The sequence below is a fragment of the Globicephala melas genome, chromosome 11 (assembly GCF_963455315.2).
Source record: "Globicephala melas chromosome 11, mGloMel1.2, whole genome shotgun sequence".
Lineage (NCBI taxonomy): Eukaryota > Metazoa > Chordata > Mammalia > Artiodactyla > Delphinidae > Globicephala > Globicephala melas.
The window spans coordinates 81,506,838-81,532,986 of NC_083324.2; the positions used below are offsets into that span (position 1 = coordinate 81,506,838).

Consider the following 26,149-nt stretch of genomic DNA (forward strand, 5'->3'; position numbering starts at 1 on the left):
GTCCACCACACACATAAAATGGATAAATCTCAGAATAATTAGGCTGAATGAAAGGAGTCAATCAAAGTAAAGTACATACTGAACTATATTTATACAAAACTTTAGAAAAAGCGAGTTAATCTATAGTGACAAAATGCAGGTCAGTTGTCCTGTGGGGATTGGGGACAGAGGGGGCAGGAGAAAAGAATTACAGAAGGGGACAATGGCGCAGTGGTTGAGAGTCCACCTGCCAATGCAGGGGACACGGGTTTGTGCCCTGGTCCGGGAAGATACCACATGCCGCGGAGCGGCTGGGCCCGTAAGCCATGGCTGCTGAGCCTGCACGTCCGGAGCCACAACGGGAGAGGCCACAACAGTGAAAGGCCCGTGTACCACAAAAAAAAAAAAGGGGGGACAATGAGATTTTAGGGCTGATAGATAAGTTCACTATCTTGATTGGGATCATGGTTTCATGTGTATACATATGTCAAAATTCATTAAAATGTACTCTTTAAATATATGCAGTTCATCATATGCCAATTATACTTTAATGAAGCTGTTTTTTAAAATAAAAGCAAAAACTCAATTCTTTGGTCAACTTAAAATATAATAAGAAAAGGAAAATTTGCAATATACTTTCTTAAAATTAGTTATGAAAAGCCTACAAGTGAGGAACAAGAACTCTAGTTCACAAGTGGAAATGCATTAGAACCTGCGAAGTGCTCCCAGGAAAATTTGTCTGGTGTCCACTTGGTGGCTTGTGAGAGTCCCACCCTTTGTATAGTCAAGGATGTCACTTCCTAGCAGGCTAAGAACATTAAATATGTGTACCTCAGGGAAAGAGGACACCCTTTCTTTCAGTTTGGGGTACTTTAGTGGCAATGTGGTAGAGTGAAGAGCATGTATGTAGCATCTATTACGCAAAAGAACAAATATTAATCTCAGAATGGGGCAAAATATTGCTTTATTGTTGCCTATTGATTCAACCTTCAGTTCTTTAAAGTTGGGCTCAGATAGGGTCCTACAAGTCACTCTTCCCAGACTTTCCGATCATCTCCCCTACCAAATCCTGGGACACTGTGTTCCTCTGAATCTCTCTAAACCATGCTTCTCCTTTCCATGTGGCCCTTACATGGGGCATCTTCATTTTCAAGTCCTCAGGGGTACAGTCTGGGAATGTCCAACCCAATCAATCTTCAGCAACAGGTTCTTGGTTCCATCCTTAAGCTGCATCCTGCCTGTGGCCTCTTGGAAAGAGGTTTGTGTGGTTGTCACTTGAAACTAACTTACCTCTGAATTTCTTAATGTTTAAAAAACTCGTGTACTCCTCTCTTCAGTGCTATATATTTCTTCAATTTTGGTCAGTAGATTTGTTCTTGAGAATCTAAGTAATTGAAATTCTACCTTGGTGTGTTTGTCCTGTTGAATATCTTTTTGATGAATTTATTTTAATGCTAATTGTAGTAACGACTTCTAAAATGAGGGACTAGAGGGATCAGACTCCAGTTTCTACCAGCTTCATCTGTCTTTCACTTTCTTCTCCTCCTCCACCTATATGAAGAAACTTTATCAAATATCAGAAGCCAATCAGCTATCACTGGGAACCATCAATGGGAAAAACCACACATATAACAGTTGGGAGTAGGGAAGGGAGGACAGGTTTCTCTTAGGTGGATTCAAAGTTCAGATCTGGACAGACGGGTTTCTTTTCTCCTTAACAAAGGGCCAAGCCGACGAGGGTGGGATTCGAACCCACGCGTGCAGAGCACAATGGATTAGCAATCCATCGCCTTTACCACTCGGCCACCTCGTCCACTTACAATGACCGCTTGGCATGCTTTATTTCAGAGTTTATATTAGGGAACTCGCTGGCTATCCCGGAGAGAAAGACGCTTAGGAGACGGCTTAGAGACGTCTGGGAGACGTGGAGGTGGCTAGCTTCCACACGAATGGACAAAGAACTGGGATGGAAAAGCTGCGACGGGGGCAAAAAACGGGCTTAGCTTTCCCAGGAGTCATAAAATTGGTTGAGACGTGATAGAAACACATCTGCCTGGGCTTTCACTCCCAACCTGGGCTGAGCCAGTTTGCTGTCACCGTCCCTCGTCAGGGGAGCCTGGGCCCGCGGCCCGAGAGCGCGGCCGGCTGTCCGCAGGGGCAGAGTTTCCCAGAGCCGGTTCCACTGGAGTCGCTGTCAGGGGAACTGACGAATGTGGACTCCTAATTCGTGGTTAATAAGACAGTTTGGAAAATTAGACGACGGATCTGAATAGGGCTCAATTTCTATTCCGTGTTATTGCCGCTTCTACAATACTTTCGGGTGACATTGCATAGAGAAGAATCTTTAACTTCGTGGGGCTCTCCTCCCGGGTCATCCGCATCTGAGGAACCATGAATTCTGTTTTCCTTCCAAATTCCTATGTGTTATTGAGTGGCTTTCTAGGGGAAATGTTTCCCAACTTTCATTCTATATTCCAAGGGATGAGATGCTAAAAATGTTGAGACTCACTTCTAGTGAGAAAATGATTCTGGGAAAGGGTGAAAAAAGCTATTTTAGCTGCTTTTTTTTTTTTGGTTTTTGATTCGTTTGTTTCATGGAATGAATAAAATGCACATGAAGGAACGAGGAGTAGGGACTAATTCTGACTAATCATAATGAATCATAAATGCCTGACAAAAGAAGGTAATATCGAAGATGAGTCTTGAAGAGCAAATTTTCTAGAGGTGCAAAAAATGAGGGTGTCCCAGACTGAGGAAAGCACGTGATCAAAGGTGAGTAGTATCTAGAAAACTGTTGGAAATCACTGTGGCTGGAGCGTTGAAGCACGTGAGTGGCTGATCAGGAAACATCACTAAATCTGAGAATGGAAGGTGGTCATGAAGATTTTTCTTTTGAAGCCAAAGCAAATCAACCACAACAGGATGAACAACAGGAAACACAGGGGAAATCCTGTAGGAACGGATCCTTGCGGCATTTTCACACTCTAAGCGTGGGGACACTACCTTAGGTTGCTGTAACACCTTCTTGAGTGAAGACAACCCTTTGCTTGTCCCAAAGAATTAATCTCTCTTCTTAACCTGGAAAAGTCCTTATATTTTAGTGTTTGTTGCATTGTCCTGCCTGGATCTTCAACCTCAATTTAACCCACTTCCCTCCACCTTGTTTTCCATGCTTAGTCCAATTTATGATTTTGTATCAAGAATCTATTTCCTGTCTCTTCTGACAAGCCTATTTCCCTCACGGGGTGCTCTCGACCTTTTTCATTTTAACCCGGATAAATTTTTTTATCCATACCTGGTTCTCAGTTTAAAGCTTTTTTTTTTTTTTTTTTTTGTTACGAGGGCCCCTCACTGCAGTGGCCTCCCCCATTGCAGAGCACAGGCTCCGGACGCGCAGGCTCAGCGGCCATGGCTCATGGGCCCAGCTGCTCCGCAGCATGTGGGATCCTCCCGGACCGGGGCACGCACCCGCGTCCCCTGCATCGGCAGGCGGACTCCCAACCACTGCGCCACCAGGGAAGCCCCTAAAGCTTATTTTTTTAATTAAAAATTTAAAACCAAAGTTAACCACACATGTTTAAAAATATCAAGTAATTCAGAAATATGTGTATGTAAAAAAGCGTTCCTCTCCCTCTTTGGTAGAGGCAAAGATTTTCAGCCATTTGGCTTTTTGTTTGTGTTGTTGTTTCTGTTTTTACCAACATGTCTCCAAATATCATGCTATGGCAGAGATGGCTAGTTGCCATCAATATTTGTGCTTTCCTTCCAAGAAATGGAAATTTAGTAGAGTTCATAGCCACCCATGGGAAGATTACAATGCACAACTTTCCTTGATGTATGGTCATGTGGCCAATTTCTAAACTAGGGCATTAAAGAGAAAGTGGATGTAAAACTTCCAGGTTATGTCCAGAAGAGGAAAGAAATACCATTCACTTCTCTCTTCCTACTGTATCTGCTTGCTGGAAAAGGCAACATCATAGGAATGAAGGTGTCCTGAAATATAAAGAGATTGGACCCAGCAACCCATAGAAAGGAGGGATCCATGAGATAGAAGAATGGAACCAACATCCTGGAGCCAAAGTATCACCCTGCTCTTGATTATACCTTCAAACTATTACATGAGAGATCAGTAAACTTCTGCTTCCTTTAAGCTACTGTTCATTGGGGTCTTTGTTACAAAGACAAAACTGTATTCTAATTAATATTGATGCTTTTATTTCTACTTTTTGATTTTTTAAGTTTAGTATTTTCTATTGATTACCCCTTATACAAAAAGAAGATTCACTTCTCTTTTCTCACCTTAAACACCACCATATACAGATACAGATACTCTTCCTATCAAAGTTTCTTCCAAATATAATTATATCATAATGTGTATTGAATTAGTATCACTGTTCCTATATTATGATTGGCAAATATCATTCACTGATCTCTCATGATGTTTTGTTTCCTGAACATTAGTTTTTTTCTCAAATTACCACAAATAACCATAAATTTTTGACAAAAGAAATTGGGTGTTTTTTATACTTGCTATACGGTTTTCATCCTGAGGTCTTCCTTCACCATCATCTGCATACTTTCTTCCTCTGGAGACCCCATTTCCCAAGTAAGTAGCTTCCTGAGAAAGAGTTTATTGGAGATAAGACTTTGGAATATTTGGGTATTGGAGAATATCTTTCAAGTTTCTCTAACACTTGATTGAATACTTGGTTGGGTATGGAATGCTAGGCTGGGGAATATTTTCTTTCTTCTAGCTTCCAGTATTGCTTTTGAGAATTACAAAGTCATTCTAATTACTATGCTTCATTTGCAATTAATTTTTCTCTCTTTCAGGATGATTTCTTTGTCCTCAATGCTCTGAAATGTCTGAAAGATATGCCTTTGTATGTTTCTATTTTCATTCACTGTTCTGGGACCTCCATTACCTCATTAAATTTGGAAAATCATGTATTTCAGTTTGAGAAATTAGCTTGAATTTTTTGTTTCTAATTTTCTCATTTATGTGTTCTCTATTTTCTTACTTTACCTTTTTTCTGGAGTTTCTTATTCTTGGATTTTAAACCTCCAGGATGTCTCCACTACTTTTTTTTTAAAAAAAATATTATTCTCTCCTAGTTACATTCTGTTTATACTTTTTAAATAGACTCTATTTTTTTTGGTAGTTTCAGGTTTACAGAAAAATTAATTCAAAAGTACAGAGTTCAAAAAAAAAAAAAGTACAGAGTTCACACATACCTCCTCCCATCCCTCACAGCTTCTCCTATTATTTACATCTTATATTATTTTGGTACATTTGTTACAACTGATGAACCAATATTAATATATTATTATTAACATGATTCATGTTAGGGTTTACTCTTCCCTTTAGACAGTCTATGCATTTTGACAAATGTATAATGACACGTACCCATCATTACTGCATCGTACAGAATAGTTACGCTGCCCTGTGCTCCACGTCTTCATCCCTACAGCCTCCATAACCCTGAGAACTCCTGACATTTTGTTTCTATACTTTTACTTTTTCCAGAATGTCGTATAGTTGGAATCATACAATATGGAGCCTTTCAAATTGGCTTCTTTCACTTAGTAATATGCTTTTAAGTTTCCTTCATGTCCTTTTGTGGCTTGATAGCTAATTTCTTCTTATTACTGAGTAATAGTCCATTGTACGATGGACCACGGTTTGTTTAGCCATTCATTTACTGAAGGACATTTTGGTTGTTTCCAAGTATTGACAGTTATCAATAAAGCTGCTATAAATATTCATGTGCAGGTTTTTTTGTGGACATAAGTTTTCAACTCATTTGGGTATATACCAAGGAGCATGACTGCTAGAGTTGCCTTTATATTTTTACTCCACATTCTTGAGGATGTCTTTTACATTTTATTCCAATTACTCCATTACGTTTTTCATATCTACTCTCACAACTTCAATTTTAAGAGACATCTGTACTTAAGAGTTACCCAGCATTCTCTTTAAAAAACACGAATAATTATAATAACTTTCCTGAGATGTTTTCTCCTCTCTGCATTACATTTTCCTCTGTTTTTTAGTTCACTTTTATCTCTTTCATATTAGACATTAACTTTAGATGTCTAGTGATCTTTGGTTCCTGATCTATAGATATAATTAGGCCCTACAAATAACTGAAAATGAGATTATGAGTCCAGTTTATTGATTGTGGGCTATATGATGAAGTGATCTGCCTGTGCCATTTACTATCAGACAATATGTTTAACTCATCCTTCTTGGGATAGTAAAATCCCTTGAAGAAGGATCATTCATTCAATCTGCTTAGATGGCATAAAACTGACTTCTTGAATTCTGAGAAAATTCTTCAAGGACAGGAGTTGGAGGAAATTCTTTTTGAATCTCAAGCTTAATGAATGACACCATCTACTCCAAATTATAAAGTTAAATTACAAATAAATTATAAATTTATATTTGTATATACAAAGAGACAATATATTACACACCACTTCTGAATAAGGACCTGTGTCTTCATACTTAATGGGTTCCCAAAGCTGATCAAGGAAAGATAAAACAGAACAAGGAAAGGTAAAAAGATCCATACTATTTCAGAACACCAAGATGAGCAGGGCCAGGTGAGCCTCTGTGGTGTCATAGAGCAAGGAAGAAACTGCGGTGGTGTGTGTGTCCACTTTCAGTTTGGGCCACGTAACCACACGGTTATTCTGAGGAAATAATTTAGCTAGCATGAGCAAAGTAACTGGATTAATACCTTCCTCTCCATCTATTTTTCATCTTCCAAATTTCCATACTAATCAGTTCACCTGAGCGTTTTCAACAATTCCAAAGTGAGAGCTTTTCCTGGGGCCAAGGATAAGGCTACTGGTAAGTTTCCACGTTTGGGGTGGGGAAGACCTTGAACTTCCAGTATTAGCGATTGCTCCTCGTGGTTTTTCTCTCCGGGGGGAAAAACTCTGGCCGGCAATATTCCCCGGAATCTACAGGTAGGCTCTGGTGCTATGTGCTTCTGTGAGAATTCTACACTTCTTCATAGGACGCATGATAATTGTAAACATTTAGTTACTTGTGATATTAAATTCCATTGAAACAAAACCTTTTATTATAATTTTTAATTCCTGGTCCTCCATCGCATTCCTGGCATCCAGCAGAGGCTGACACGCAGTATTCACTGAATATCGATTCGTTGAGTGAAAAAGTGAATGAACTTTGACCAGGGAATGCAGGTCCGTGGCGCAACGCAGGAAAAGAAAGAGGTAGATTACAGTGGGATTAAATGTAAACGGTCGATTACAGTGGGAGCCGCGGCAGCAGCAGCTGGGGTGACTTACTTTAGTCAGTGCGGTAGCAGTAAATGCTGCGATTCCGAAAATGATCACTCAAGCTGGACGTAGCAGCGGAAATGAATATTCACGTCTCTACGAGACGAAGGAAGGTACATGTTGACCATAATTCACGCTTCCCCGCCCTACTCAGTCAAGTACGCACACGCACGTACGTATGCACGTACACACGTACGCACAGACTAGATGCCCAAGGCCTTCCTTCTTGACTTTCGGGAAGGGATCCACTGGAGAACTGGAACTGGGCCGGCGCCAGCAAACTCGCATCAACACTCCTGATACCTCCCAGTCAAGGAGATCTGGAATTAAGCACCCAGCTTCTCCGAAGGCAATCCTGCTGTCAATGTAATGAAAGTCCATCTTTCTGGCAATAGTATTAGAGAAAATACTTTTTCTGATTCCTTATTCCAATTGGTCGAAAAGGAGGTGGGCTCGTCCGGGATTTGAACCCGGGACCTCTCGCACCCGAAGCGAGAATCATACCCCTAGACCAACGAGCCACCTCTGCAAAATAAAAAGCACGCCCATACTTAATATAAAGAGAATTAGAATCAGATTTCTTTTTCCACACTTTGAGTCAGAAGGATGAGCCCCAATTTTCCTGACTATTTAATCAATATAACTGTATTTAAATTGCAACTAATACACATTTTGGGGCCTTATGATGACCTCTTAGCTTAGGCTCAAGTTACTAAATTTTTCATCCTTCCTCCGGTCAGTTGTGTAATAACCACTCCTAAGTGAATTCCATCAGTAGACTAATCTGTGATTTAATTGACAAGATTACATAATAAAGGTTACATTAGGGCAGTACTCTATTTTTCATCCTTATTTTTAAATATAGTTGAGTACAATATTATGTTAGTTTCAGGCTTGATCCATATTTTTATCTAAAGAAGTACATATTCCCAACTTCATTATGTATTGATACTTCGTGGTGTGACAAATAATTTGAGTGACATTCATGTTAGTTTTCTATACTTTACTTTCATAGCGGAAATTGTCTGACATTTTCTTTGACAAGTCCCCTAAAACTTGCTTTTTCATAAGTAAGCATTTTTGTCAAGATATTATTTCAACATGTGGTCCCCTAAAACAGGATTGTACCCCAAGTACAGGTCATTATTATTGCGTCTGTTTTATGACTTTGAAATCTCTATATTCTGCTAGGACTGAGAACAGAATCCTTCAAAGGTTTAACACTTTAGAAAACAGCTTGCAAAGACCTTCTCTTCAGGGCAAGCAGTTGTCTTCAAATTCTTTGTAGATTGGCATCCCTGCTTGCTGAGTTTCTCATAAGACTTCTCTGAAAAATGGCAATGCTGGCAGATGAATGCTTAGTTTGGCTCCCTCTTGTATATCTCTTTAGCTTTAGAAGAAGGTTTTGGCTTTTCAGTAAGGATTGAGAGAGGAATCTGAAATGCCAGCTCCTTTGAAAGATGGTTCTTTTTCCCTGTTTATGTCACATCCTTATGACACCTCATAATCATAGCCTAAACCTCATAGCTAACTCCTGTTCGTTCATCATAAACCAGCCATTATGAATGTTTGTGTCCCTCCAGATTCATATGTTGAAATCCTAACCCCTAATGTGATGGTATTAGGAAGTGGGGCCTTTGGGAGGTAATTAAGTCTAAATGAAGTCATGAAGGTGGAGCCTTCATGATGGGATTAGTGCCCTTATAAGAAAAGACCATAGCCCCCTCTCTCTCCCACACCCCCAAAGAAGAAATCATGTGAGCAACAGCAATATGATGCCTACAAACTAGGAAGTGGACTTCACCAAACACTGAATCAACTGGACCTTGATCTTGGACTTCCCAGCCTCCAGAACTGTGGTAAATAAATTTCTATTGTTTAAACCATCCAGCCTCCAGTATTTTCTTATAGCAGCCTGAGCAGACTAAGACACCTGCTTAGACTTCCCTTGCCTAATAAACCCTCACTAAATTCATTGAACTGCGATGCTGTTGCTTCTCTCTTTTCTTCCTCCACTTCTAAGCTACACGGTTAACTTACTCTCCACCTAGTATCTAAATTACCAGGCTCTGTATCTGCAAAATAATATTAAATAAACAGTTAAAAAATCAACAATCAAAATGAGGCATGGAGTTATGGTTGTAAAAGTACATGTTAATGACAGATGAAGTTAGGGGCCAATTAGGAGAGGGACTTGAGGAGATTCTTTTTCTTTATGAATCTAAAAAGTCGATGACCTGGAGAACTCAAGTCAATCTATGTTGGGTGACATGTTTATTGGGAACCTCAGTGTCTCCTCAGATAAATAGGTGGGTTTGAACTTCAAGGCTCCCATTAATGTTATCGGCTCCAGTAAGACACACGTGCCATCTTTCAAGGGACAGTAAAATCTGACAAATTTACACTTAGCCTTTCACTGCTTCTGATTAAATAGTTGTTACTTGACAGACACACCACTCTAAGACACCCAGAGCAGTTTTTGGAATGAGAATTTTTTCTTCGCTGTTCACAAGAGGATGAAAAATGGACTGAGCAGGTATTACTTTTATATCTACTCTGGCTGCTGGGAGGGGTGAGAGGTTACATAAATTTCTAAAAAACCTTTGCAAGGCATTTACAGCCAGCATTTAAGGATCAACTAAAGGCAATCTGCAAACACGGTATACTCCTCCTGGAGTTTGTTGGCAGAGCCTTTCTACGTGAGGACCAGCATAACCGTGAAGAGATATCTGGCCATGAGGCCTAGTGATGTTTAAATCTCTGCCGATGTAGCTTCACTAGTGAGACTATTTTTCAAGCCTATAATTAAGGAACATGGGTCCAGTATCAAGAAGGAGAATTTCCAGAAGTTTTAAACATTTAATCATGGTACATATAAAGCCCAACTTATCTTCTGATTCTGACCTAAAGTCTTCATTTATCATCATCTATATATCTCTATCTATCTATCTATCTCGCTAGTAAGCATTTTTCTGATTTGAGACTTTCAAAATGGGTTAGACTCAGATACTATCCCGAAGTACATAATGGATCAGCTCCCTCATGGACTAAAGAAAACCCAGATGTTTCTGGATGGCAGCTGGGAAATGATCAGCTGTTTTTGCTCTGGACCCTGGCAGCTGCTTCTTCCATAAGTGACAAAAGAGCTCAGAGTCTTCTCTCTTACAGCCTGCCCCTCACCAGCCCTGCTCCAATGGTCTCTCTTCCAAAGCCAAAGGCTGTCCCAATCCACGGGTGTCAGGTGTACTCACCTTGGTGGCTCTGTGCAGCACTGGGTGGTGTCCTGGCAGAGCAGCGCCAGCCAGGCCCTGTTTATATTTCCCAAAGTCCCAGTACTCATGCCTAACTCTCACTGTTGTCAAGATGTCAACATCATAAGTTTTGCCTTCACAAGGGGTAAAGAGCTTCTGCACAGTGTTGATCCCTGGGGCACATCTCTATCCTCTCCTTAATGCTCCATAATTTGCTGAGCCCAGAAACATTCCAAAGCCAGTTATAGTCAGTGGACAGTAATGAGTAGGAGGCACTGTGAGGATGAGTAGTTACCACTGCACAGCTCCCTGAGAGATTCAGGTTTCCTAGACTTTACTGCAGCCTCCTGCCATGCCCTCCACTCACCACCAAAGCTCAGGAACAATCTGGAAGAAACATCTGAGAGTCAGAAGTGGTCATTTAAAAAAAAATTTATAACTATCCTCTTCATTGATAATGAAAAATCATTCAGTGTTAGAAGAAGGATACTGGATACCCATGATAGGTAGTATCTAGAAGACAGCAAAGGAGGAAACTTCTGGAATGCTGGGTTCTTGATCTGGGTGCTGGGTATATGCATATGAATCAGTTCACACAACTAACTGAGATGTTCACTTATGATTTATGTACTTCCTTGTATGTTTATTTCTATTAAAAGTTTACTGCCGTTATATAGAAACCCTCTCTGATCACAATAATGTTCTTTTATCTTAACTACTTTGCCTTGTATTAATATGGGTTCTCCAACGTTCTTATTGTTTGGTATTAGTCAAGATATCTTATTCCATAATTTTATTGTCAACCTAATCTCTCATTATGTGTTGGATAGGTCTCTTGAAAATGGAAAATAGAAGCACTTAATATCTAGTTTTATATAATATAATACGATATGATATAATATAATATAATAGTCACAGGCAGAAAAGAATAATGGTTTGATCTATGGCCTCTAGAATTACCTTTCCTGAGTTTGATGCCACTAATTGCTAGCTCTGCGACCTTGGGAAAATTACTTTGTGCTTTCTCACCAGTAAATTGATGATAGTGAAATTAAAATTTTAATATATAGGAAACATTGTATAAATGTTTGATGTTTGAAAGAGTAAAGCTTGTGTGGATTGAAAGAGTAAAAAATCAGCTCATACTGAAAAAGGAAAAAAAAAACAAACACTGCCATTCACCCAGCTGGGAGAACATATACAGATAAAGCAGGCTGCAAAATTAATAGGAAGCATTTTTTCATGTGCCTGTTGGCCATCTGTATATCTTCTTTGGAGAAATGTCTATTTAGGTCTTCTGCCCATTTTTTGACTGGGTTGTTTGTTTTTTAGATGTTGAGCTGTATGAGCTGTTTGTATATTTTTGGATATTAACCCCTTGTCAGTCACATTGGTTGCAAATATTTTCTCCCATTCCATAGGTTGTCTTTTCATTTTGTTCACGGTTTCCTTTGCTGGGCCAAAGCTTTTAAGTCTGATTAGGTCGCATTTGTTTATTTTTGCCTTTATTTTATTTTGCCTTTGGAGACTGATTTAAGAAAATATCGCTATGATTTATGTCCAAGAATATTTTGCCTATGTTCTCTTCTAGGAGTCCAATGGTGTCATGTCTTATATTTAGGTGTTTAAATCATTTTGAGTTTATTTTTGTGTATGGTGTGAGGGAGTGTTCTAATTTCATTGATTTACATGCAGCTCTCCATCTTTCCCAACACCAGTTGTTGAAGAGAATGATTGTATCTTGTTTTAATGAATAAATAATTTGAAAATAGTGGGGGGTTTTTAGACATCATTTGATAGTTCCCTGGTACTCCCTACAATACAATCAGCCTTTTTGTTATCAAAGAGCTACAAAGTAATCCGGTTCTACCTTAATTTAACTGAAGGATTTCTTAAATTGGAACCATTAAATATAGGTATTTGGTACAATGCATAGTTCTGGCATTAAGATATCTGATGAATCCATTTGGAAAAAATATTTGATGCTTTTAAATTTGTTACACATATTTATGGTACAAAATCTTAGAATTGATGTAAGCAGGCTTTACTCCATTTTGAAGACTCTCTCTACCGTATTCCATTATTGTGCTTATACACTAAGGTTTTTTATCCCTGTTCTAACATTGGTAAGTGCCTACTTTTTGGCTTCATTATAACATGTCCACACAGTTTTTGAATAACTCAGCTATATTACTATGTTATAGTAAATTTGTTTAAGAGCTTATTTTCCTCACATTACTGTGGCTTGCTTGAAGGCAAGGGCTATGTTATTTACCTTAGTTTCATAGCTTTCCTGTGAAAGTTTCACAACCTTTTCCTAATATCTAGCATGGAGAACAAGAAAAAACACTCTCCAACTTGGTCATTGGTAATTGTCAGAAAAGCAAGGGATATAAGAGCCTGGAAGAAATTAAGAGCATCATTTTAAAATTTAATCATGAAGAAAAGATTATTGAGCACTAAGAACAGACAGGAAGTATCTATATAAATAAGGAGATGTTGTGTGATTGCTGGCACAAAATGGTTAATGGTAAATTGAAATTTGAGTTCTCCAAATAAGTGCTATTCTGTGCTTATCTCTTAAAAATTCGAATTGAATTTAGAAATTTAAATTAACTCTAGAATCTTAAAAAGAAAATAATTTAAAATAGAAGAACACATGACTAAATTGTTACATATCTAAAGGAGTGTCAGGTAGGAGGCAGAAACTGATAATAATTTTAGAACGCACAGCTATGGCTGGTTGACATGTCAACTGCCTCTTACCTTTCATGTATTTTTAATTTTTGTTACCAGTAGGAAAGAAGTAAGACGATGAACTCTGCATCAATTTTTCCTGTGAAATCGCACATGAAATCAAAGGAAATAATGGCTGAAAAATCTCAAATTTGGTGAAAGACATAAAGCTCCAGATATAAAAAATCTCAGAGAACTCAAAACTGTTTATACTCAGACCAATCATAATCAAGTTTGTAAAAATTAAAACATAGAAAAAATCTTGTAAATGGCCCAAGAGAAGCAATACTTTTACCTATAAGGGAACAAAAATTCTCAAATGACAGTGAATTTCTTACAAGAAATGATGGACCTGAGACAAAACTCCATTGATCACCTGATCCTATAAAATCCCTTACTCTAACTGGTGGTCCACAATGACACTATGGATCTTCAGGAATTACTGTCAATTCAGAGCCAGTGTCTATTAATCTCTGAAAATACTGATTACATTTCCTTTCCCATTACATAGTGCTCTAGTAATGACTGCAGGTCCTTCTGGGGAAGGCTGAGAGGTAGATTAACAGTATACAATTTTGGCAGTGTAGCAGGGATGGGTTCCAGTCTTCTTCATCCCAGGCGTTCCAGATCTGTGAATTGGCTCAAGTCTGGGAATTGATTGATGATCTGTTTTAGTGATACATGTCAGATTTCTGTTTACCAGATCTGAGGCTTTTCTCCTTATACAGTTCAAGTAAGACTTCAGTAGACCTCTCATATGCTTCAGCTCTACAGACACCATGATCAACCAGTCATTACCAAAGATTTATGTCAGTCAGCCTATTCTGATTAACATCTGTAATTGTACCCACTTTGTCTTCGATGATTAAGTGCTACCACTGGCCCCTGTCACCTTGAGCTCCAGTCATCACCCTTATGTTTAGGGATTCCAGTACAATAGGGAAGACCCACGATAAAGCTCTTCTTTTATGCTGGGGCTATCCTCATGAATTTACTAGTCACAGCCATGGTGAAAGGCATTCCTCTGGAACCCCTTGGTTTGGATGAACAGAACCAACACAAACATTGTCTCCAGCATCCCTAAGACTTTGGGTACTTCCCTCTACAGTATAGTAAGAAGGTCCTGAGATTTCAACTTCATTTAGTGTAGGCCATATGTGGGTCTATTTTTTAATCAACAAACATAGACTAATTTTAGAGTCATTCCTAGGCCCTCAAGTTAAAATTTTGAATTCATAATCTCTGCTCAGTAGTCCCATATCAATACATTTTACCTGATCTAACTTTATATTACTTTCAGCTTGATCCTGCACCCTTAAGATCCATTCCCACGTGCATATCTCTAGCTGGAATCACGAGCAATCTGGGAACTGTTTCTGAATTAGTTTCTGCATTGCAGATGGCTTTGCTCTAAAACCTGTTCCAGGATTTTCATGTTTCCAAAGAGCATCCTGAACTGCCATAGTCATGTTGATCATAACTAGATCACCTATCTCATAAGCCGCTAATGGAAAATCTGCCTCCTTCATGTCTGGGCCTGACCCAAACCAAAACATCACACTGAATCCAATCACGTTTATACATCTAGTTTTGAAGTTATAGGAAATATGGGGGATGATAGCATATGTAATGACACCATGGGAATGAATAATATTCAGATGTCAAAAGTTCTGTTGCACAACAGTCCTGGTTTCAGAAAAAAGTAAATGATATGAAATTTAAAAAGAGGAGTGAAAATTTTACAGACACTTGTTAAAGAGACTTAAGAGACAATTGAAAAGAACACAGTGTTGGATCTTTCTGGAGTCTTGTTTCAAATAAATCATATGACTACTGCTACTAATAACAACAATATAGTTACAAAGATTACTGAAGGTCTGCTTTGTATTAGGTGTTATTAAAGAATTAGTATAATTGTTGGGTGTGATATTGGCATTGTATTATTTTGTAGTATGTATTAGCAATGAATCCTGAAGTATTTACTATGGAATAAAATAATATCCTGAATTTACTTTAAAATATTCTAGCATGGTAGGGAAAAAAGAGACAGGATACTTGAAAAGGACTGCCATTATGTTACTGATGGATGCTGAGGGATGGGCCCATGGTCGTCGTAAGTCATTACATTCTTCTGTATTTGAGTGTATGTTTCACATTTTTTATATTAAATATAAAGGCTCAAGGGCCACATTCTGGAAGGCTGAGGATTGAGGGGGCTCTACAGCTCTCCCAAGCCTGCCGGGACCTGGCAGGGGAGTTTGGGTCTGACCTGGCAGGGGAGCAGAGTCTCCTGGAGACTGAGGAACTGGAAGACAGAAGCGACAGGAAGTCACAGAGCCACTGCCTCCACCCTCTGGACACGTTGGCCATAATCACATTACAACTACAATTGTAAATATTATAATATTATAAATATTATTGTAAATTGTAAATAGAGCCTTTGGGGTCTGCAGCACTATTTAGCCCGGAAGTAACCAGCAAGGTCTTCCATAGCTGGAACCTGTTTGCTCTCTGCTCCTCCTTACAATTCAGGATCTTGAAACTAGCGAATCAGAGCTTTCCCGCCGCCACCTTCACTTTGCTAAGTGCTGAGCAATGAAGGGTCGCCTTGGCCTTGGCCGAGACCTCCTTTTTAAAGACTTAAAGCCCCCTTAAGTCCAGATGGGTTTGTATGGTACTGAGACTGAACCCACGTCAGGCAAAGGCTTCCAAGGGAGGGAGTTTGCCTGGAAAGTTCTGGTGGGACGTGGCATCTAATGCTCTGAAATTAAGGGATACAACTGGTACTCGGGAGGAATAGTTCAAATGGTAGACGCCAGCGGGCACGAAACAGGAGGATCAATACCCATGTTCCCCAAAGTTTCTCTTCTTGTAGGTGCGTTGTGTGTTCTTTATAGAACTGTAGCCATAGCGTAAGATGCTCTATCTTGAGCAGCACGGATTTTTTAAACTTACATATGTTTTCCTTTCTTGCTGATCCTGACATGTCTTAGATAATGACTAGTTAACTAGGTGAGAATTAATCTTGCTTGTTTAAGAATTCCAGGAACTGGCCTTAAAGAGGTGGAAGATGGCCGAACTTGGAATAGAAGATTAATTGCACATAAAACCATCAGAGGATGCTGATCAGACCACCCCACGACAAGTTTCGAGATGATTATCAGAGCTGACTGTGCTCTTCGGCACCTAGTTCCCCGACCTGTGCACCCCTGACACTCCCTTCTAAAACCTTTGTCCTCTAACCTTTGTCCTGAGATGGTCCACAATCTCCCCAGGTTGCTGGCCTCCTGAATAAAGCAACTTTTCCTTTTCCACCAACACTTGTCTCTCCAATATTAGCCTTTCTGGCAGTGAGCAGCAGAACCTGAGTTGGATACTGACCTCCTCCTGTTACAGAACGTAGTGTGTAGGCAGTGTAAAAAGCAGGAACCACGTGCGGCTTGTAGAGAGGGGAATATTTTATAAGCTTCTGGTTTTTCTCAGGTCAATGTAGAACACAGGAAGATGAGGGTTTTAATCAGTTCTTCAAATTAATGTCTATGAGTCATAAAAGAAGACACTGAGGTAGCAGTAGGTCCATGTTCAGAAAGCCCGTATGTGTTGGATATTTTCCTCTCAGGGTTCAAATGACCTTCAGCAAATCTTACTTCCACCCCTTCCTTCCTTGCTCTCCTTACCTTAAAGAAGCCAACTTGTTCGCTCCTTGGATACTTTCCAATATTACCCAACCCTCTGCTCTTCCAATGCCTCTGTAAACCCTCCTAACACTTTGTCTTTCTTTCTTTTTTTTTTCCCCTAACACTTCCAATGACTTGTTTTAGGTTTAGATTTAGAGCCCTTGAGATTGGTGAGGGCAGGAGCACTTGGTTCATCCCATCATCACCAGGGCCCAATCCCCCACCTTGAAGAAGTAATTATTGAGTGAATGTGAGAATGAGTTAAAATATATATCATACAGGGTTGCTAAGTAATGTAAGATAAAGTTCTCTTCAAGTTACCCTTTGGGACAAGCATTAAAAATGTTTGTAGAGAGAAATGACAAGGATAAAGAATCATTTGGAGTATGAAGATGAGGGAGGAAAGATTTAAAAAAAAATGAGAAGTTTGGAAAGGTGCATTGCAGTCAGCCAGAAACCACCATCTTTAAGTATAAAAACACACTGCCTTATTGCACTGCTATAAACCACAACCTGGATATGATTTTCACCAAAAATGATACTATACACTGGAGTACTTTTATTTAAAAGAAAAAGGTTTGCTTCAAATTGGCTTTCCACAGAGCACTTGCTTCTGTGAAGCCAAGTGTTTCATCAAAGAGTCATATATTCAGATTTCCTTTCCCATTAATGCAGTTTCTTTTTCTCTTCTTCATAAATTACCAAAGACTCTAAGTAGGTTTGCAAGCAAGCCTAATGAAGTTTGTAGGTGGTAACTGCTCTAGGGGATGTGGAAGAGGGGCTGCCAAGTTTCAGTTTCCTGATGAGAGGTTAATTTCCCAAAGAGAGGAATTGGGAAAAACAGACCAGGAGGAGACTCATAGGCGAGTCCAGGCAATAGAGGGGATAACTGAAGCTCTGAGATGAGTTTGCAGATACTTTTTACATTATGTCTAATTTTCAATATGTTTTAAAATTGCCAAAATAAAATGTTTTTACTTTTTTTTTTCAAAAAGGAAGAGTTTGGAAAAATATTTTTACTAAATAATCTTTAAGATAATAATTTTAAAAGAGAATATAAGGTAATTGGAAAAACTACGTAAGATAATGTAATTGAAATTTGAGGAGGGAAAAAATCCTCCAGTCATTCTCCTAATTGGATAGACCTCAGACATTTATACATACGTAACCTATACTCTATTGTTATATAAATATAAAATACTAAAATCATTGTGAAACTAGATTGTCCTTTGTACTGAAGAATCTGGCTTACTCAAGTATAAGTGGAGGTGTTGGAAAAAGAAACAAAAAATTTGGAAACAAAATTGGTCGATTGTTAAAAAGATCCATAGAGTTCAAAGCCCTTAACAATTAATTCTCCTAGATACGAGTTGCTTGAAAACAAAAGCTCCTTCAAGAAGTCTGTTAAATATCAAGAGAACAATATGTCATGGTAGAGTTGAAGAATAATCTGCAAAACCTGTTATAAGAAGTCAGCACCTTAAATGCAAGAGCGTGCACACTTACAGAGGGGAGGAAAACATGACAGAGCTCATAGAAAGTGGAGAGGAAGGCAGACCTCATTAGGCCAAACTCAGAATACTGACCAAATACTTAAAGAGAGCATAACTGGAAATGCTAGTAAAGTTTCGAAAACACTCGCACCCCAATTCTTCACACCAAAAGCATACACCCGACGAGGATGGGATTCGAACCCACGCGTGCAGAGCACAATGGATTAGCAATCCATCGCCTTAACCACTCGGCCACCTCGTCCACTTACGGTGACCTTTTGGCGTGCTTTATTTCAAAGTTTATATTAGGGAACTCGCTGGCTATCCCGGAGAGAAACGCTTAGGAGACGGCTTAGAGACGTCTGGGAGACGTGGAGGTGGCTAGCTTTCACACGAATGGACAAAGAACTGGGATGGAAAAGCTGCGACGGGGGCAAAAAACGGGCTTAGCTTTCCCAGGAGTCGTAAAATTGGTTGAGACGTGGTAGAAACACATCTGCCTGGGCTTTCACTCCCCTTTCTCGGGCTGCCTGGTCCACGGCAGGAGACGCCTGAGCGTCAAGTCCTGGCAGGCGGTGGGCGTGACGCGGCCAACCTGGGCTGAGCCAGTTTGCTGTCACCGTCCCTCGTCAGGGGAGCCTGGGCCCGCGGCCCGAGAGCGCAGCCGGGCAGAGGTTCCCAGAGCCGGTTCCACTGGAGTCGCTGTCAGGGGAGCTGGCGAATGTGGACTCCTAATTCGTGGTTAATAAGACAGTCTGGAAAATTAGACGACGGATCTGAATAGGGCTCAATTTCTATTCCGTGTCATTGCCGCTTCTACAATACTTTCGGGTGACATTACATAGAGAAGAATCTTTAACTTCGTGGGGCTCTCCTCCCGGGTGATCCGCATCGGAGGAACCACGAATTCTGATTCCTCCACGGCCCCCGCGCTCCACCAGATACCTGTGTGTTTTCTAGGGAGAGTTTGTCCAACTTTCACTAGGTTTTCCAAGCCTTCTGGTACTGAAAACGTCAAGAAACTCAACACCAGCGAGAAAATAATTCGAAGGAAGAAAGAGGGGAAAAAAGAGTGTTCAGCTCCATCTCGTTGTTTCATAAGCATGAACACAACGAACAGATGAACGAACAAGAATAGGAACTAATTCTGACTAATCAGTTTGATAATAAATGCCCAGGAAAAGAGGGTAACATTGAAGGTGAGTCTTGACGAGCAAGTTTTCTAGGGGTGGTGAAGAATGAGTTTGTCCCAGACTGAGGAGAGGGCCTGAGCAAAGGCAAGGAGGCATACAAAGCAATCATATGAATCATTCTGTTGTCAGTTCTGATAGCAAAGGGTAAAGGAATTATATTACTTTCACAAGGAAGGACAGTATAATTAACAGGAAAATTGTCAAAAATAGGCCTTTCACAGGAAGGGACGGTGAATCATTGGGAAAGTAATACACTAACTCTCATGTATTTGAAATTATTAAAGAGGAATTTGAAAATTAAAACACTGAAAACATATACTTAAACAGATTTATTAGATGGCAGATTAGATAGAGCAGAAGGGAGAATTAGGAAACTGGAAGTTAGATTTGAGGGAACTATGTAAAATACTATCCACTGATACAGGTAGTTGGAAATTAGGAAAGAGGAATAGGAAAAATGAAGGCTAGGAGAGAAGTTCTACCATATATCTAATCATAGTCCCAAAAGAAATTGTTGCGAGAATAGGAAAGAGTCAAGTATCTCCAAGTACGCATCACATATGCTTCAACAATCATCAACATTTTGCCAAACTGGTTTTCCATATTATTGTGAGGTTAATCTCAGGCATTATATTATTTTGTGTTTCCTTTCATCTGTTCAATAAGAATCTTTAATAGATAAAGAGGGCGTTCATTCATCTTCAAAATTCTAGAAGTTATCAGTATAATTTGTTGAATAAATAGTTTTCAATCAGCCAATTCTGCCACTATTTTCAGGAACAGCTGTGGAGAGAACAACAGTTTTTGTTTGTTTATGATGCTATTGTTTATTACTTGTGTTTCCATTTATTTTCTATTGCCATTAAGAGTCTACAAAGTAGGAATGCTTCTAGATTTCACTGTTTAAAATGAGATGGTCTATGTGTAAAACAAGAAGCAAAATTATTCTCAGTAGATTTCTACAAAAGTGCAAGGCTTGAGTAACATAAGCTTGCAAGTTCAAGACTACTACCTTCCTAATAGTCTGCCCTGCTGCTCTCTTCCACTCCTGCATTTTAAAATCAAGACTAAAGTTGCTACTCATTGCCTTCATCCATCTCTCCCCTCTTTAGGCATCCAGTCCAACTATTCTCATGGTGACTTGACTCTCAAAACCTGACTGAGTTATCTCACTCTCTGGCCATGCTCTGTGGATGTCAGCGGTCTCCTGGTTAAGTAATCAGAATGCCAGCTCCAGCCCACTGTCTACCCAGACATCAAGACAGTAAACTGGCACCTTGAGCATACTATAAGCCTGATTAAAACCCTTTAATAACTATCGATGACCTACACCCTGGCGATAGACCTCTGCCCTCTCTCACCAGCCTCCCCTGCACTCTTCCACTCACACTCTGGCTGCATTCTGTATTTGGTAGCGATGTATTTGGGGAAAATCAAAATACCTTCTGTGGGGAAAATGTGTGAGAGCAGCTCATGTTTTTTCAGAAGCCACATATGGAAAAGCCTGGACTGTGAGGCTGTGCTGGAGCTTTTCTCTTCTTTACACCTGCAGAAGTCTCTAAACTTCTCTATTCAGTGATAGCTCTCCCTTTATTACAAAAGAGGAAGGCAGAGCATTTGGAGAGAGCTAAGTGATGAGTTGGTGGTCCTGCTCAGGGCTTCCTCTTCCTCTGCGGAGAGGTCCAGGAAGTTAAAATAGGGCGAAGCTAGAGCTTTCCTAGAGCGACCTTCCAGGTCTAGCTGTTTTTCACTCTCCTTTGCTCGGTGGTCGGGGATTCCTGCACGAGGCTGCTTATGAGTTGTCTCAACTCCATTCCGTACAGTTTGGCCTTGGTGGGCATAAAATTACCAACAGATCCTAGAGGGCCCGAAAGACATATGGATATAGTGATGACATCGATGACGTCAACTCACAGGGGAAGGGAAATTAGCTCAAGTGGAAGAGCACTTGCTTTGCGTGAGAGGGGTAGTGGGATCGATACCCCCATTTTCCAGTTTTTGGGTCAGCGGCTTATGAGGCAGATTCAAAGCCAGGAATAATTGGATGTGTTAAAGGGAAGTAGTTAAAACATTCATGTTTTTTCTCTATGAGGTTGTTTACCATTCTACAACACCCAAGACAAGGGCACAGTTGTGGGGAACAAATCCAGAGCAAGTGATGACACTTAATGAGGAAAAAAAGAAGGCCGTGGTGCATATATTTATTTTATTCTCTGTAATTATAGAAGCTTTTAAGGATTAGAATTGAAACCTAAGTGGAGCCTTGACAGAATCATATAAACTTTAAGATATCTCATTTTCATTATTTTATGACTATATTATGCTCTGACTACATTTTTCTTTTTTCTCAAAAAAAAAAGCATTTGAAAATATATATTAGTAGAACTACTTTGTTTTCTAGGTGCTACGGTCTGAATATTTGTGCCCCCCTAAAATTTATATTTTGAAAATCTAATGGTCAGGGTGATGGTATTAGGAGGTGAGGTCTTTAGGAGATGATTAGCTAATGAGGGCAGAGCCTTCATGCATTGTATTTGTGCCTTCATTTACAAGGCCCCAGAGTATAACTGATTCATTTCACTGTACAGCAGAAACTAACACAACACTGTAAATCAACTACACCCCAATAAAAAAAATTTTTTAAAGACCCCAGAGAGCTTGCTTGCCCCTTCCACTATGTAGGAAGTCAGCAAAACCAGAAGGCTCTCACCAGACACCTGATCAGCGGGTGTATTAATCTTGGTCTTTCCAGTCTCCAGCACTGTGAGAAATAAATGTTGTTTTTTTTTACAAGCCACCCAGTCTATGTATTTCTGTTATAGCAGCCCAAACCAACTGAGACACCATATTTACTCTTCTCATGAAAGTTTCTAACTTTATAAAGCCCAATTTTATCTTACTAAGTTTACAATGTATGTTTACTGTATGTTTTAATACTATTCTGTAAAAGGAAAGCACAATTTGGTAGGGCTTTGTTAAAGTAATTAAACAAGGAGACCATTAGACTGAGGTGGCTCTAAATGCCTTGGTAGCTTAGGTAAGCAAACCAAGACTGGAATCTGAGAAAATGAAATTTAAGAACAGCTTATCACAATGAGCCAGCTAGGCTTTCCCACATAAAGCAGTCTTAAGCTATAGCCAATCAAATAATTGCTTTGCTTTGCTTCTGACATCTCTACAAAAGTCTTGCCTCTAGCTTCTGCCTGCAGAGCCTCCTAACCACTTTTTGTTTGGCACTCCCTAATTTGAATGGCTGCTTGCTCAAATAAACCCTTATAAATTTTAATGTGCTTCAGTTTATGTTTCAATGGGTGCAATGGTTAAGTTTTTAAATCTAAGGAATTACAATCATATTAAATAAAACAAAATGTCTAGTATGATACAAAATACTGCATATAACCTAAATATATACTTTGACAGCTTCCAAGATACTCTCGTGGCTTAGCAGGAGCTATGAAGTGATAAGGTATCCACTTTATTATCTGGTGCTTTTCTGGATGGGACCTCCCTACCTTTCCCAGGGAGATGACTCTGTGACTGGACAATGTCCTGGCACATGCAGGACATATTTAGGAATCCAGACCTCAAGAGAGAGTTCTCTGGACCCAGCTTTATTACATGCACCTTCTGTGACCTGTCCTGGGTGGGACATACATGCTTTCAAGTATGGGATAATATTTGCAGCTAGGAAAAGTACTCTAAATTATTTAGTTCAATTCACCCTCTTGGGGTGAAGTAGGGAGGCATGTGATACGACGTATGACCAGGCATACTCCTTGTGTCATTGTGGAAGGGGGAGTATATTTTTAAGTCAAAATCACTACCTACTTCCTACCTACACCACTCACAACAATATGCTTTTTCCTGTAATGTTGTTCTACAGATTTCTGGTTTCTGGGCCTCATTATCACTAATCCTTTTCCAGGCCCAGACAGTTGGATCATTTGAGGATGCCAGGTTTTGTTTCTCAGTTGATAAAAGCTGCATGGTGGTTAGTTCATCAGGGTGAAATTAAATGTGGGAAAAATACTACAGGTGACTCTCTTTTCAGAAAACAGTATTTTATTTTCCCCCCAAACCAGAGCTTTAATCAAGCAGGAACTCCATGCAAGTTCCCACTTTTGATTCCCTCTAATGGAGTTCAATGCTTATCACCTCGGGGAAGTTACTTAGTGATTTCTAAGTACGCACCAGGGGATCCCTGAGGAATGATGGTCATAAGAGCAAAGTGAGACGGGGTGGTGGAGGGGGTGTCAGGAAATGTTCTTTATTTGAGATCAGCTTGCAAGACAAGGTGAGGATAAAGAATTAGAGAAGCTAACCCACGGCAGCACAAAAGATTCATTCAGTCGGTAATTGCTTGACGCTAATTGGCGCTAAGGGAGCGGTAAGAATAAATGCTATAGGACAAATTCAAAGAAACACATCGAAGATGGTATAGTAGACAGGAAAGCAAAGGGGAAAGGGTCTCTTCAAGGGATGCTAATCTCCGATTGGAAAATACTGCTCCAGGTGAGGATTGAACTCACAACCTCGGCATCACTCGCACACATACTGCCATATAAGTACCGCGCGCTGTCCAATTGCGCCACTGGAGCTCCTATATTTCTTTTCGGTCACCCATTACATCGCCTATGCAGGAATATTCAGTTTTTCTCCGGTCGCAAAGGTACAAGTGCCTCCATCCTTCCCGGAGTCCCGCAACTGCATCTTGCGCACAAAGGCGGACTGTGGTCAGCTGCAGACCCCACTCGGCCACCAATCCTGAAGACGCGGAGGGTGCTCTGCGGAAACGGGGGCGGATACTTTCAAGACGACCGCGAAAAGTGCAGACACTCGGGAGACTCCGACCTCCTCTTTTGTGACTTTTAGTCATACAAGTACGGAACCCTCTGGCCCTTTATTTCCTCCTTCTTCACAAAGTCAAATTTGTTTCTCCTTCAAGATTAAGTTGAAATGCGATGTCATGAAGAGCTTCCCCTGACTTCCCTTCCAGAGTTAATTGCTGTACTTCCATGCTGCTGGCACACTTATTTCTGGAGTAGCATTTCTCTTGTTGTATTGTAATGATGAATTTAGATTTGTCTCTCTGACTTGATGTTAGTTTTTTGAGGAATTTGGATTAAGCTTTACCTGTGAATCCTTAGATTTTCACATTTTGCTTGGTAAATGAATATTCAATATATGCTTTTTGAGTTATCAAGATTAAGCTTTAGAAGAGATTGGGAAGCAGTTGGACATTGCTATCAATGACGGCTACTTTTTATTGACAGCCTAAATAGTTGCCAGGACTTTACCTGCTTTGTGTAATTTAATCTCACCACAAACCTGCAAAGTAAGTATCATCCCATTTTGCAGATAAGGTAGTGGGGTGACTAAAAAGTAAAGTGATTTGTCCAAATTCACATATTCCAGCAAAAGGCAGAGTCTCTCTCTAAGTCTGCTCTTTTTTTTTCCATATCAAGTTTCTTCTACGTGAACAGTGATACGGATAGAGAGTAAACATTAAGACAGAAAATGTTAAACTATGCTTATCCTGGAAATGAACAGATTGTGATGAAGAAATAAACTTAAACTGCCAACTGTTATTTAAAAAGCAAAAATAAGCCTGGGACCAGTGAGTGTTATATACCTTACAGACAAGTTTAGGTAGCATAAACTACTGATTTCCAGAGTTAGGAACTTAAGATTCCTGCCCTGTCCTGGAACTATTTAAGGTTGAGCTTCAGATCTTTACACTATTATACATGTATTAGCCTCTGACACTCCAAATTCAGAAACTGTAGTGTCATTTTACTATGCAGTCATGAAGATAGGTGATGTATGGCATTATTAATGGCCAAACTTAACACAGTTCTGATTTATAAGTCAATATGTCATCATGTACAATTGATGTACTTGCTCTGAATACAAATACTGAATATAAGCTGTATATCAAATGCCTTTTATGGTGGTTAGATCTGGAAATTTATATATGTCTAATGTGAGTTAATAATGTAAGGAATGGAGCTCTTAAAAATGCTTTTTAAAAGTATTTCATTTTATTCCAAACATGGGGATGGTGTAGGGTATAGCAGCTAATACTGCTTGCCTATTCCACCACCAGTCACCAACACCAGCGCCCCCATTCCTCCTTTCCAACAGAAACATGATTTTATTCACATAACCTTCTCTATACTGCCTTGGCTTTGCAGGAGGTGGGCCCAATTCTCAGCTCCTGAGGCAGAATTATGATTGATCTAATTAATCACAGCGGTCACATTCTTGGCAGTACTTGGATTAGGTGAGAATATATGATACAAATTTAGCCAATGTGGGGGAAATCCACTGGGGAGCATATCAGAGAAATTGTTCTCAATAAGAGATACAGTAAAGAAGTCTGTTTTTTTTTCTGGACTTTACCTTGATATTGTGAGAGTTTGAGGTACTGCGAGGAAACCAGTTGGAGTATGAGATCCATATATTGAGAATGACAGAACACAAAGATTCAAAAAAACTTGGTCCTGATG

At 39.7% G+C, this 26,149-nt stretch overlaps 4 non-coding genes across 4 annotated transcripts; all 4 read right to left on the minus strand.

The window, feature by feature from the left end:
* Positions 1–1,710: 1,710 nt before the first annotated feature.
* TRNAS-GCU (transfer RNA serine (anticodon GCU)) lies at positions 1,711–1,792 on the minus strand. Its single transcript has one exon. It is a non-coding gene; the product is annotated as a tRNA-Ser (tRNA).
* Positions 1,793–7,739: 5,947 nt separating this feature from the next.
* Positions 7,740–7,811, minus strand: TRNAP-CGG (transfer RNA proline (anticodon CGG)). The gene has a single exon. It is a non-coding gene; the product is annotated as a tRNA-Pro (tRNA).
* A 10,816-nt stretch (positions 7,812–18,627) lies between these two features.
* Positions 18,628–18,709, minus strand: TRNAS-GCU (transfer RNA serine (anticodon GCU)). The gene has a single exon. It is a non-coding gene; the product is annotated as a tRNA-Ser (tRNA).
* Positions 18,710–24,144: 5,435 nt separating this feature from the next.
* TRNAI-UAU (transfer RNA isoleucine (anticodon UAU)) lies at positions 24,145–24,238 on the minus strand. The gene is made up of 2 exons: positions 24,201–24,238; positions 24,145–24,180 (listed from the first exon to the last, which is right to left on the minus strand). It is a non-coding gene; the product is annotated as a tRNA-Ile (tRNA).
* Between the last annotated feature and the right edge of the window lie 1,911 nt (positions 24,239–26,149).